Genomic DNA, 13015 nt, shown 5'->3' with positions numbered 1-13015 from the left:
TGGAGGCAGAGGCAGGAGGATCTCTGTGAGTTCAAGACCAACCTGGTCTACAGAGTGAGTTCCAGGACAGCTAAGGCTACACAAAGAAACTCTGTCTTGAAAAATCGAAACCAGGCCGGGCGGTGATGGCGCACGCCTTTAATCCCAGCACTTGGGAGGCAGAGGTAGGCGGATCTCTGTGAGTTCGAGACCAGCCTGGTCTACAAGAGCTAGTTCCAGGACAGCCTCCAAAACCACAGAGAAACCCTGTCTCAAAAAACCAAAAAAAAAAAAAAAGCCGGGCGGTGGTGGCGCACGCCTTTAATCCCAGCACTCGGGAGGCAGAGGCAGGCGGATCTCTGTGAGTTCGAGACCAGCCTGGTCTACAGAGCTAGTTCCAGGACAGGCTCCAAAGCCACAGAGAAACCCTGTCTCAAAAACCAAAAAAAAAAAAAAAAAAAAATCGAAACCAAAAAAAAAAAAAAGTAAATTTGTTAGTGGATACCTTTAATCCCAGCACCACCCAGGAGGCAACAGAGGCAAGGGGATCTCTATGAGTTCCTAGACACCAATCTGATCTACGTAGTGAGAATATGTTAGAAGAGGCCTCGAAGTGTAACTTAGACCTGTGCACTCTGGATTATGGTGCTTGTCTAACAATGCTACAGCTCAGACTGTGGTGGGAACCAGAAAGCAGCCTGCTCAGAAAAAGAGATGGGGTGCCGGTGTGGCCCCCGTGTGCCTACCCTGTCTGAGCTTTCTGGGCTCACAGTGGCCCTGCTCCTCACCTCTAGAACATGACACTCTTGCTCTTGGTGTCTGTCTGGGCAAATCCCTTCAACTACAGGGAGCCCAGAGGTAAGCAAGTCAGGGTTGGGGCCCCCAACTCTATTTCCCAGGGCTATGGGTAGTAACACTTGGCTCTCCTCCCATCTTCCTGGCTAGTGATTTGGCCACTCCAGGCTTCATCTCCAGCAGGCAGACCTTGGACCCCGAGGCACTTCACACTTGCAGCAAAGCCGGCTGTGTACACAAGAAAGATGGAAATTTGCTGGGCGGTGGCGGTGCACGCCTTCTCTCCTGGCACTTGGGAGGCAGAGGCAGGTGGATCTCTGTGAGTTTGATGCCAGCCTGGTCTACACAGCGAGTTCCAGGGGAGCCAAGGCTATACCGAGAAACCCTGTCTTGAAAAACAAACAAAACCCAGAAAGATGTAAATTTGAGAACAGAAGTGGGGTTAGCACCTGTGAGTGCACACAGGAAACATTCCTAGAGAGTGTGTTTTGGTTGGGAGTTTGGGGAGAAAGCTCAGGAGGCCGACATGTCCAGCATCTGGTGAGGCCTGGCTCAGGGCCCAGAGATGATTAACGACTCTGAGGAGGGGACCTAGGCAGGGCTAAGAAGCACCAGGGCAGAGCAAAATGACCTCAGAGTTACTAGTACCAACCACAGGGCCACAGTTTCTTGAAAAGCCATAGACATAGGCTGGGTGTTACAGAGCATGCCTGTAACCCCAGTACTTAGAAGGCAGAGGCAGGACTGCCATGTGTTCAAGACCAGCCTGGCTAACAGAATGAGCCCCTATCTCAACAAAACAAAACAAACAAAACCCCCAAATAAACAGAAACAAAAGAAGCAACAGTCCTGAGATTCGAATGTCAAGAAGGTCATTGCAGTCCTTAGTTACCCAGATGTGACCCAGATGTGACAGGGCATCCAGAGAAGCCAGGTGTTCTCCAGGATGTTCTATAGAGCAGTTTTGCTCCCTCCATCTTGTCTGTGCTCATGTTCACCTGGGCCCAGCTGCTGTACCCACCTTCAGGGGCTCAGGGGCACACAAAGGCTGTAGGCTTCAAGGGCAGCTGGGCTTCAACGTAGTGTTGCGTGTGTGGTATGTGCGTGTATCTTGTCTGTATTGCACTGGGAATGTATGAGCCTAACCAGGGTCTACATCCTACTCCGGGGAGCCTGTTCTAGAAGCAAAGGGTACTGGGCTAAGTAATAAGTTACCCTGTGTTAGTTCAGGAGTGAGTGAGGCCTCCAGTAGCCGTGGTGAGGGGCACGTGTGCAGGTCAGAAGACAGCTTTTAGGAGTCTGTTTTCTTCTTCCACCGTGGGTTCCAGGAACTGAACCCAGGTCGTCGTGCTTGCATTTTTGCTCCCTGAGCTATTTGCCAGCATGCGTTCGTTCGTTTATTTATTTATTTATTTATTTATTTATTTATTTATTTTTCAGTGAGGTTTTATATATTCCACATCGGCTGTGGAAGCTGAAGATATGGAGCTGAAGATGACAGCCTTGAAGTGCTCATCCTCCGGCCTCTGCCTCCCAGCTTCAGGTTCTCTGAAGGGGTTGCCTAGGTCTTGCCATGGAACATTCAGTCTGATAGCCCCAGAAAATGGCCAGGGAGACAGTCGGATGGATGCCTCCGTACTGCAAGCTTCTGTGACTTGTTGGCAGTTCAAGGATTATTTTTTTAAAGTCGGGGATCCTTCACTGGTCCAGGCTTCATTATGTGGATAGATTAACTGGCCTCAAACTCTCAGAAATCCTTCTTCTGACTATGCCTCCTGAGCCAGCACAGCTGGATCCAGGGACATTGCTTTTGTCTGAGCCAAACATCATCTATTTGGTATAAATGACTTGTATGGGGGGAAGGAAGGGGGTTGTCGGAGTGGATTTTTTGTGTGTGTGTGTGTGTTGTCACTCTGGACTGACCTGGAATGTACTATGTAGTCTAGTCTGGCCTCACAATTTTGACAACCCTTGTGCCTCAGTCTCCCAAGTGCTGGGATTACAGGCCTGAGCCAACATGCCTGGCTCCTGATTTTTTACTAACTCTTAAATAATGAACTTTATGGTCTCTTGGAAAGTCCCCCAGAGGGTAAGAGAATTGTAACCAGGAAGTGGGGGCTAGGGACAAGGCTCAGTGATGGAATGCTTACTTAGCATGCAGCAACTCTGGGTTGAGGACACACATGCGCACACAAGTTTACTGAAGTCTGTGGGGGTGGGGAGAAAAGGGAACTAGAGAGAAGATGGGGTAGGACAGAAGGAAAAAAGGGTTAGGGGTCCCAAACTGCATGCACTCAGGCAGGGAATGTTGGGAAGGTCACTGAGGATGGGACAGCCAGTTTGGGGTGCTAGGTGGCTGAAGGGCATGGGATGACCCATCTTCACCCTTACCAGTGCTCACTGACAGCCACATTTTCTCGTCTCTCACATGGGAACACCTCCCCAGATTGGTGTGAAGCCAGAACGTGATAATCTGTGAGGAACTCCTCAGGTATAAAGGGCTCCAATTTGGTTAATATCCACTTCCATTAACTTAGGCTAGACTCTAAATTTATAAACAGACTTAAAGGACAACGAAGAGAAAAACCTTAGAGAGGTTTCCTGAGGAAGGTGAGGTAGGACATGTGTGTGTAGCGGGGGTAAGACCTGCCAACCTTGGGGTGTCCCAGGGCCTTGAGCTGCAGCTCAAGGCTGGGTTTCTCACATAGGACACTGAAATGCAATTAACTGGTCCTAAGACCCAGGGGGTCTCTGAAGAAAAAAGAGAAAGGGCTGGCTTCAGTGTGCCTCAGATTTTTGTTTGTTCGGTTGTTTTGAGACAGGCTCTCTCTTCCTACTCCTGGCTGTCCTGGAGCTCGCTGTGTAGGTCAGAATGGCCCCCTGCTCCTGCCCTCCAAGTGCTGATATTAAAGGGGTGAGCCACCATACAGAGAGCAGCTTTCCTCTGGAGAACTTGTGGTATATGCTACCCACTGTTTCCTGATGCCATAGATGTCCTGAGGGACCATCTGTGCACATTTGTTTCTTAGTAAGCTTCCTTTTCAATTCTCTTTCCTTTTTGAGACAGAATGTGATAGCCCAGGCTGGTCTAGCACTCGCTATGTAGCCTAGGCTAGCTTTGAACTTGTGATCCTATGCCCTCTTTATCCTGAGTGATGACATAATATGTATGTGCCAACAATCCTGGATACTAGACTGTTTCTGGTATGCTTTTGGTGACAATGACAAAGCATCCTTACCTTGTATATCACTTGGTTCCTCCATGAGAATCTTTTGTCTCAGGTGGGGTCTTCTTACCCCTCGTCTCCTGAGGACTATCTGCTGAGGGTAATGTTTTGGTTTGTGAGAACAAAATTTACCAAGCAATGGACAAAACCAGGAGATCCCATCTTTGGTAGGCAGGAGGAACGGGAACGAGGGCACTTCCTTGATCTTGGCAGGGCTGCTTTTGATAGAGGAACTCCCTTGCTGTAAGAGTTGAGGGTTGAGCTGGGCGGTGGTGGCGCACCACCCAGCACTTGGGAGGCAGAGGCAGGCAGATCTCTGGGAGTTCGAGGCCAGCCTTGTCTACAAAGGGAGTTCCAAGACAGGCTCCAAGCTACAGAGAAACCCTGTCTCGAGAAACCAAAAAAAAAAAAAAAAAAAAAAAAAGAGTTGAGGGTTGAGTCAGGTGCGTGCCTGCCTTTAATGCTAGCACACAGGAGGCAGAGGCAGGCAGATCTCTGTGAGTTCAAGGACAGCCTGGTCTACAGAGTAAATTTCAGGACAGCCAGAGCTACACAGAGAAACCTCGTCTTAAACAAACAAACAAACAAAAAACACAAGAGTTAAGGGCTGTGTCTGCATCTCCAGGTAACACAAAGCTCTGGAGCCAGGCTGCCAAGGATTCAAATCCCAGCTCTGCCACTTACTGACCAGACGGCTTTGAGCAATCCCTGTGCCTTGGTTTCCCTCTCCTAAGGTGAAAATTGAAAAGGATTAATGTCTGATGAGATGGCTCAGCAGATGGGAAGGGCTGAGTTTGCTACCTGGGACCCACATAGTGGAAAGAGAATTGAAAATATTTTCTGACTGTTCTTTTTCTTTTTTTAAACTGTTGTTTTCTAAGACTCTTTTTTTAAAAATTTATTTATTATGTATATAATGTTCTGGGCACCAGATCTCATTATAGATGGGTGTGAGCCATCATGTGGTTGCTGGGAATTGAGCTCAGGACCTCCAGAACAGCAGTCAGTTCTATTAACCTCTGAGCCATTTCTCTAGCCCGACTTTTATTTTCATGTTCTCTCTCTCTCTCTCTCTCACACACACACACACACACACACACACAGAGAGAGAGAGAGAGAGAGAGAGAGAGAGAGAGAGAGAGAGAAAGAGACTCACAAATAACTCAGTGGAGAGCTGAGAAGAACCCCTTGCTCCAGTAACCTTTTCTCTTTTACTCTTTTGTTTTCGAGACAGGGTTTCTCTGTGTAGCCTTGGCTGTCCTGAAACTCACTCTGTAGACCATGCTGGCCTTGAACTCACAGAGATTCACCTGCCTCTGCATCCTGAGTGCTGGGATTAAAGGCATGAGCCACCACCCTCTGGTTTAAGAAAAAAAATTTTAAACGTGTGGGGAGTTCAGCTGGATACTTGCCCCAGGTATCAGGACTACCAAGGGTCGGGGGACATGCCATCCTCCCACAGTTGACCCATTTTCCATGCCTTTGACAGGACACAGTTAGACCGTGTAGCACCATGGAAAGACACGCGTGTGTCTCCTGGGCTGCCCGACCTTCCTCTTGCTCTCTCCCCTCACAATGCGCCCAGGCTTCAGGTTTGGTTAAGCCTTTTGCCATGTTCACCAGGGAAGTACTCCTGGTCACTCAGGCCTGCTCTGGTCTCTTGTGTTTTCAGAGCTGGTGTCAGCCACAGTCCCAGTCATTTAGAAGTCAGTGTGGGGGACATGGTGACCTGCACTCAGGGAACCAGGCTCTGTTTCTTGCTCTTCCATTCCGTCCCGGCACCCAGCTCTTTCTCTCTCCTGCCCTCCCCTTGTTGCTGTGTTGCCCAGGCTGGCCTTGAACTTGTGGCGACCCTCCTCCTGTCTCCACAGTGCTAAGATTATAGATGGTATGACATCACACTTATTAGGCCCCCATTCTCTGACCAGCCACTCTTTCCCATGTACCCTGATACATAGGTTCACTGCAGAATTATAGGGTAGCTTTTTCCTAATTTTCTCTTTTATCTTACTTATTGTGTGTTCAAACAACGCACGTGCGATCAGAGGACACTTCGCAGGCATCAGTTTTCCTTCTACCACACAGGTCCCTTTGGTTTGGTAACAAGAGCTTTACCTGCTAAGCCATCTTAAAGGCCACATTTTTTTCCTCCTATGGTTTTTCTCTTTTCTTTTCTTTCTTTCTTTCTTTCTTTTTTTGGAGACAGAGTTTCTCAGTAGTTTTTTTTTTTTTGGTTCCTGTCCTGGAACTAGCTCTTGTAGACCAGGCTGGCCTCGAACTCACAGAGATCCGCCTGCCTCTGCCTCCCGAGTGCTGGGATTAAAGGCGTGTGCCACCATTGCCCGGCTGGTTTTTTTTTCTTATACTGCTTCATAAGACAGGTCTCAGTGCCCTGGAAAGGAGTCTTACTAGAATCTCAAGCCCAACTCATTTTTTATTAGTTTTATTCAGAGTACTGTAACTCCCCCTCCCCCCCACTTTTGAAACAGTCCCATCCTATAGCCCAGGCTGTCCTGGAATTCTAGAATTCACTTTGTAGTTCATGCTGGCATAGAAATATTGGTCATCCTCCCACCATAGCCTCTTGAGTGCTAGAAATATAAGCATGAGATACAGTGCTAGGCTTAGAGGTTCTTGTGCTGAGGGCAGCCCTGGGTATTTAACCGAGGCTTTATGCATGCTAGAGAGATGTTCTTACCATGGAGCTACATCTTCAGTATGAACAACCATATCCTCTGTTTTTTGGGGTGTGTTCACAGGTGTATAAGTGCACGGGTGGGTATGGAGGTCAGAGGTCGATAGCCACTGTAGGAGGTAGGGTCTCTGGCTGGTCTAGCTAGCAGCTTGCTTCAGGCATTCCATCTCTGCCTCTCTAGAGCTGGGACTTCAGGCAGGCAGCCACCCCATGTTTACATGGGTGATGGAAATCTAACTCTGGTCCTCAGGTTTGCACAAACATTTTATATACGGAACCCAATCCCCCAACCTCCAATCCCCCGACCACAAAATGACTGTTTCTTGTTGAAACTTAGCTGGAGTATGGGACAAAGTATCACACCAGGTGGGGAACACAAACAGATGGGTTCTCTGTCTCTGTCTCTGCCCAGGGAACTATGCCTACAGGTTGCTTAAGTGACTGCTGGTGGGTGCCCCGAGTCCCCTTTCATTTCAGCAGGGAACCAGGTGGCAAAGGGCAGAGAGCTGCTTGGAGTCTTGGTCAGTCAAGCCTGGAAATGAGTCCTCCAGTCCCCCTGCTGGCCCAGTATGGAGGCACAAGAAGGAGGCTGAGTTTTCCAAGGAATGGGAAGCATTAAGTAACCTAAACTAGGGTTCTAAGATGAACCCCTACCCATCGCTCTCTGTGGTGTATTGTGTGTTTGTATACGTGCAAATGTGTATGCAAGGAGGCTACAAGCGGACACTGGTGTCTTCTCTGATAACTCGCCATTTTATTTATGAGATAGGGTCTTTTGTTGAATTTTGAACTCACTGATTAGGCCAGACTGGCTGACCAGTAAGCCCAAGGATCTGCTCATCTCTGTCTGGTACTGCCTTGCCCAGCTTCTGTGGGTGCTGGGCATCTGAATCTCGACTCCCTATGCTTGCAGAGTAGGCACTTTACTCAGAGATAGCTCCTTGGTCCCTTTTTCTTTTAACATACCCCCCCCCCTTTTTGTCTTTTCCAGAGACAGGGTTTCTCTATAGCTTTGGAGTCTGTCTTGGAACTCGCTCTGTTAGGCCAGATTGGCCTCGAACTCACAGGGATCCTCCTGTCTCTGCCTCTCGAGTGCTGGAGTGCTGGGATTAAAAGTGTGCACCGCCACCGCTCAGCCAGGTTTTTCCTCTTTTTTTTTTTTTTTTTTTTGAGGCAGGGTTTCTCTGCAGTTTTGAGGCCTGTCCTGGAACTAGCTCTTGAAGACCAGGCCCAGGCTGCTAGTTTTTCTGTTTTAAAGCCAGGGTCTCACTATGTATTTCTGTATGACCTGCCACTTGTTAAGCAGTTCAGGCTGGCTTCAAACTCACGGAGATCCTCCTGCCTCTCTCAGTGCTGCCATTAAAGGTGTGCACCACCATTCCTGGCTCATCCTTAAAATTTTAAATGAGGAGGTTGATTTTTTTAATACTTTGGGGATCTCAAAAAAATATCTTAGTGAAAGATTTTGTGCCTCAGAGCAGAGGGGTTCTATGAGCAGTCCTCAGAGTCGGGACGCCACGCTGTTCTCTCCCTAGGAAGTAGGTCATATTCTTCTGTTTAGCCAAGTATGGATTATGAGAATTTTCCAGAAGCCATGTGCATGGGAAGTATCTGTCAGTATTTTTGAGGTAACTGTACATATCACCTTAACAGAGTACCAAAACCAAAGAGAAAGCGGATGCAAGGGGCCAGCAAATGGTCATATTTCAGGGCCTAGTCACCCCAACTTCTGAGAGAGCTTGAAGTAGCTGGGCGATGGCAGGGCAACCTGGTTCAGATATGAGGATAGCTCTTATCTTGTATTTTTCATGCATGTCACACACACTTCTACATAAAGGCACCGACGAGGCCTTGCCCTTCCTGGCCAGGTTTTTTTTTTTTTTTTTTTTTTATTGGTTTTTCGAGACAGGGTTTCTCTGTGGCTTTGGAACCTGTCCTGGAACTAGCTCTGTAGACCAGGCTGGTCTCGAACTCACAGAGATCCGCCTGCCTCTGCCTCCCGAGTGCTGGGATTAAAGGCGTGCGCCACCACCGCCCGGCTTCCTGGCCAGGTTTAAGTAAAGTGAGACCCTATCTGGTTTTGAGATGTTCCTAGAGAGACATTTACCTGACTCTTTTTCTCCCTGTGAAAATCACAGACCATGCCTGGACAGTCTGACTGTTCTGGAAAGCAGCCTGAGCCATTCCCATGCTGGGACCTGCTCAGAGGACTTGGCTGGTGCAGAAGCGTCTCATCTCCATGGCCCTAGCTCTTCTGTGTGACTTCAATAGTCTCGTCTTGGGGCTTCTGCTGTGCTCCCAAGTTGGGTGGTGTAGCAGGAAGGCAGAGTGTAGAGAGTCTCCGCTGAATTCAAGGTCCCACAGGGACGTCCTTTCTTGTCAGATGAAGTGGCTCACAGGACTTCGAAGGTGGTTACCCAGGTGTGTGCCAGCTCATGCGCTCCTGCAGCCAGCGTCTTCCTGTGCCATCCTGAGGTGAGGCTGGGCCCACCTACTCACCAATGTAACCAGAGCTTAAGAAAAAAAAAAAAAAACCACCCACAAGCTCAGCTATGCAAATAGGTATACTAGGCGCTGCTGACGCGATTCAGGGAAGGTGGCCAGGAAAAGGCACAGGCAGGCACAGCATTCCTGGAGTCTCTGCAGGGGGCACGTGCAGAGGAAGTCTGGCAGGACAGCACTCTCGTACCTAGGGGTAAGGGCTACTGCTCTGCAGTCACCTCTTCCAGCCTCCTTACTTCACTTGGCTCCTGCTGGCAGGCACCCAGGCTCTGCAGGCTCCGGCACTGGTTTTGAAAGCGGGCCTCAAATGTCAAAAGACATTCCCCACCCTGTCCCTGCTGGTTAGGAGCCTCCCAGGGTGGCCAGACCTGTGAGTACCAGGAGTGGGGCCTCTAGCCCAGCTCCCCAGGGAGGACAGTGAGGGCGGGCAAGCCCAGGCCTGCTAGAGAGAGCAGCCATGGGGAGGGGGGTGCTCTTACACAATCCTGCCGCTGGCAAGGCGGGAGGGTTGAAAGGCAGCTGGCAGCTCCCCAGGCCCTGACGCCTGTGCAAGGAAACCACAGCCTGAAACTCCAGGGGTTCTGAAGGGCGGGAAGGCGGGAGTTTTTGAGGCCTGTTCCACTGTGGCTACCTCCCAGACTCCATCATTCCTCGGAGGCCAAAGGCACTGCCAACCACGTTGGGCACTGAATGACAGGATTTAGAAACCCAGTGAAGACATCGTCCTCATTTGCCACTGAACACGAGAAAAATCTGCTGAGAATGTTGTTCCTTTTGCCGGAGTCCTGCAAACACCCTTAAACCAACACACTTACATACAGATGGCAGATGGGAGGCGGCATCCCGAGAGCATGTTTCCCTGAATGTGCTGGACACTGTTCTCAGCTCTTTTTGAATATCGAGTTATTCAGGTCCCAATAGAAACTGTTATGCCATGTCTAAAGGTGAGATGGTTCACCTGATTTTACACAACCAGCAAACAGAAAGACCAGAAAGACTGGGGCTGAATCCAAGTAGTTTTAATCCAAATATACATTTTTTTTTTTTTTTTGAGACAGGGTTTCTCTGTAGCTTTGGTGCCTGTCCTGGAACTAGCTCTGTAGACCAGGCTGGCCTCGAACTCACAGAGATCCGTCAGCCTCTGTCTCCTGAGTGCTGGGATTAAAGGTGTGTGCCACCACTGCCTAGCTCTAAATACATCTTAGTTAAAAAAAATTACATGTATATGACTGGACATGGTGGCACACTCCTTTAATCCCAGTAGGATGAGGCAGAGGCATGTGGATCTCTGAATTCAAGGCTAGCCTGGTCTACAGGGACAGGGACAGGCTTACAAGAGAAACCTTGTCTTGAAAAATCAAACCAACCAAACAAAAACTTACATATATCTATTTATGTGAGGAGGGGAACACACACGTGAAGATCAGTGGGCATCTCATGGGAGTTAGTTCTCTCCTCCTACTAAGTGGACCCCAGAGATTGAGCTAAAGTCCTCAGGCTTGGTAACATCTTTATCCTGGGTACCATTTTGGCAGTCCCAAATCTGAGTCAGCTTCAAAATATGTACTTTATGTCATTTTCTGGGTATCAGAAATCAATTTCGAGATAATCAATAAGGAATGAATATGGTGGAAATAGCTTTGGAGAAAGCCTAGGCTGCAGGATATGCACCTCCAGGGCTAAGTCGGTGAAAATAAATGAGTCAGGCCTGCTGGGGAATGTATAAAGCAACAAGAGGTGTGCCCAGGAAAATTCCCTAAAAGTGAACTTGCCCCGAGGCGATCTGGGCGGGCCACCTATACACACACACACACACACACACACACACACACACAGCTTTAAAGCAGGTCTGGAGCACCCCAGGTCTGTTTGAACTGACCTAGAGAAATAAAAGGTGGCTAGAGCTCCCTAGCTTGTTTTCAGAGCTTTGGGTAACACCACGGCCATGCCTTACCTCCTCTGGAGCAGCCAAAGGCCCAAGATGCATGGATGAGTGGAAGTGTAGAGGAGGGAGGAAGAAAAGCTGGAGAGGTGGAACAGCAACGACAGGAAAGGAAAAGGCTTTATAGCCTCTCTAAGGGCAGCAGCTCTGGCCCAGAGGTGGCTTCTGTTCCGGGTCTTCTCAAGCATACTAGGACAGCCAGAGCTCTGACCATGTTCTATTGGCGACTCCAAGTCCCTTTCTAGAACCTCTGGGTTTGTTTTTCTGATTGCATGAGTCAAACACTCACTGTCATGAATACAGCAGGTGGTCGGTAAGCGTTTGAATTTAGGTGGCTTCTGGAATCTGATGCTTGAGCCTCCCTCTCTCCCTTCTAGTAAGGTCTGGGGCACATGACCAGATAAAGCAGTTCTTGGAGGGAAATTCATACTCCTCCAGCTTCTCACTGATTATCACCCCACCTCCCTCTGCTCCCCCGCAATCCAGAACCTGGTCTGCTCTTCAGCTGTGAACTCAGAAGCCACAAAAGCTAAACCGTGGCAAAGGCCAAGGTCTTTGTGCATCTGGGGTTGTAGATGGAACAATACCCTGGAGAGTAACAGGAGTGTAATGGATAAGGCCCAGGCGGAAGGCGCTCTCCTGTCTCTGTTTACCGTGAAGCACAATCTCTCCATATTTCCTACAAAAGAGAGGACTTTGGCAGCTGCGGCGCCGAGGCCAGCTCTCAGTTTATGGAGCGTGGTTTCAGGTGCTCGCCACAGTAAAGGCAGCTGCCGGGCGGGGGTGGGGTAGAGTTCGGACTCGGGCTCAGCCTGTGGAACCTAGGGCGCTCAGGCAGCCAACTTGGGGAGATGCCCATCTTCAGCCATCGGTGTGCTCCCAGAAGAGCGAGACCCTGCGAGCCTACACCACTCTGTGGCGGAGAGGCTCCCGGGACAGGAGCGACCGCTGGACAACGGGAGCGGGCCCAAGGACGGCGGCGAGGCATTTTCCTTAAAGGAAAAGTCGCTTGCTCGCCGAGGCCCAAAAGGCTAGCGCGACTGGCACGTGGGCGCGGGGATGCGGGCCGGCCACGTGCGGCTGGCGGGGAGATCCCGGGTCCAGCTGCGGCAGAGCCTCGACCCCGCGCATTCCTCCGCACGCCGGGAGCTCGGTAAAGGGGTCTCCGGGTGGGGATGGGCCGAAGCGCCCGAGGGAACCGACAAGGGCAATTCCGTCTCCTCGCCTCGACCTCAAAGCTCTGCGGAACTTGGCATCCCTCGCACTCCCAATTCCACACTCCGGGTTTTCCTCACGCCCGCTTCCACGGCCTCCCCGGGAGACAGACGGCAGGGCCGGCCAATGGCAGGACGCAAAGCGTCAACTTTGTGTTCGCCCGCCACTCTCAGCCAGTGGGCGCCGGTTTCTCCCAAGTCCCGCCTTCCGTGTCGGGCGCCCCCTACTGGCCACACACGGTTGGACGCCGTCTGCCGCCATCTTGTGTGTGGCAAATGTCGCGTCTCGGAACCCGTTTACGGCCACTCCAGACTTTCTTCTCTCAGAACAAACTTATTAGTTCGACAGCCAACTGTGATGGCGATTAAAACGGAGCGACCTAGCGTTCTAAAATTGTTCGTGTGAGCTGGGTCGCCACGTCACGCCACGCTTGCCGTATCCATCGCCATCTTGAGTGTGGCATCCTTTTGGGTTTTCTTTGCTCCAAGCCCCGCGTGGTCCCTCGAGTGGCTCAAGTTTGAAGGAACCCCGCCAGGACTGTCTCCAATGGCCTAAGAGCCTAGTTTCCCGCAGTCGGGGCGTGTGCACATGCCCACGGGAGCCCCTAAAGTGTGAGGGAAGGGGGTACACTCGATGGTCAGAGGCCGTCGCGACGGCAGA

The sequence above is a fragment of the Microtus oregoni genome, unplaced genomic scaffold, assembly GCF_018167655.1.
Source record: "Microtus oregoni isolate MIOR12 unplaced genomic scaffold, Mior012 000004F_ref0000308, whole genome shotgun sequence".
NCBI lineage: Eukaryota > Metazoa > Chordata > Mammalia > Rodentia > Cricetidae > Microtus > Microtus oregoni.
Note: the sequence above shows the minus strand (reverse complement) of the source record.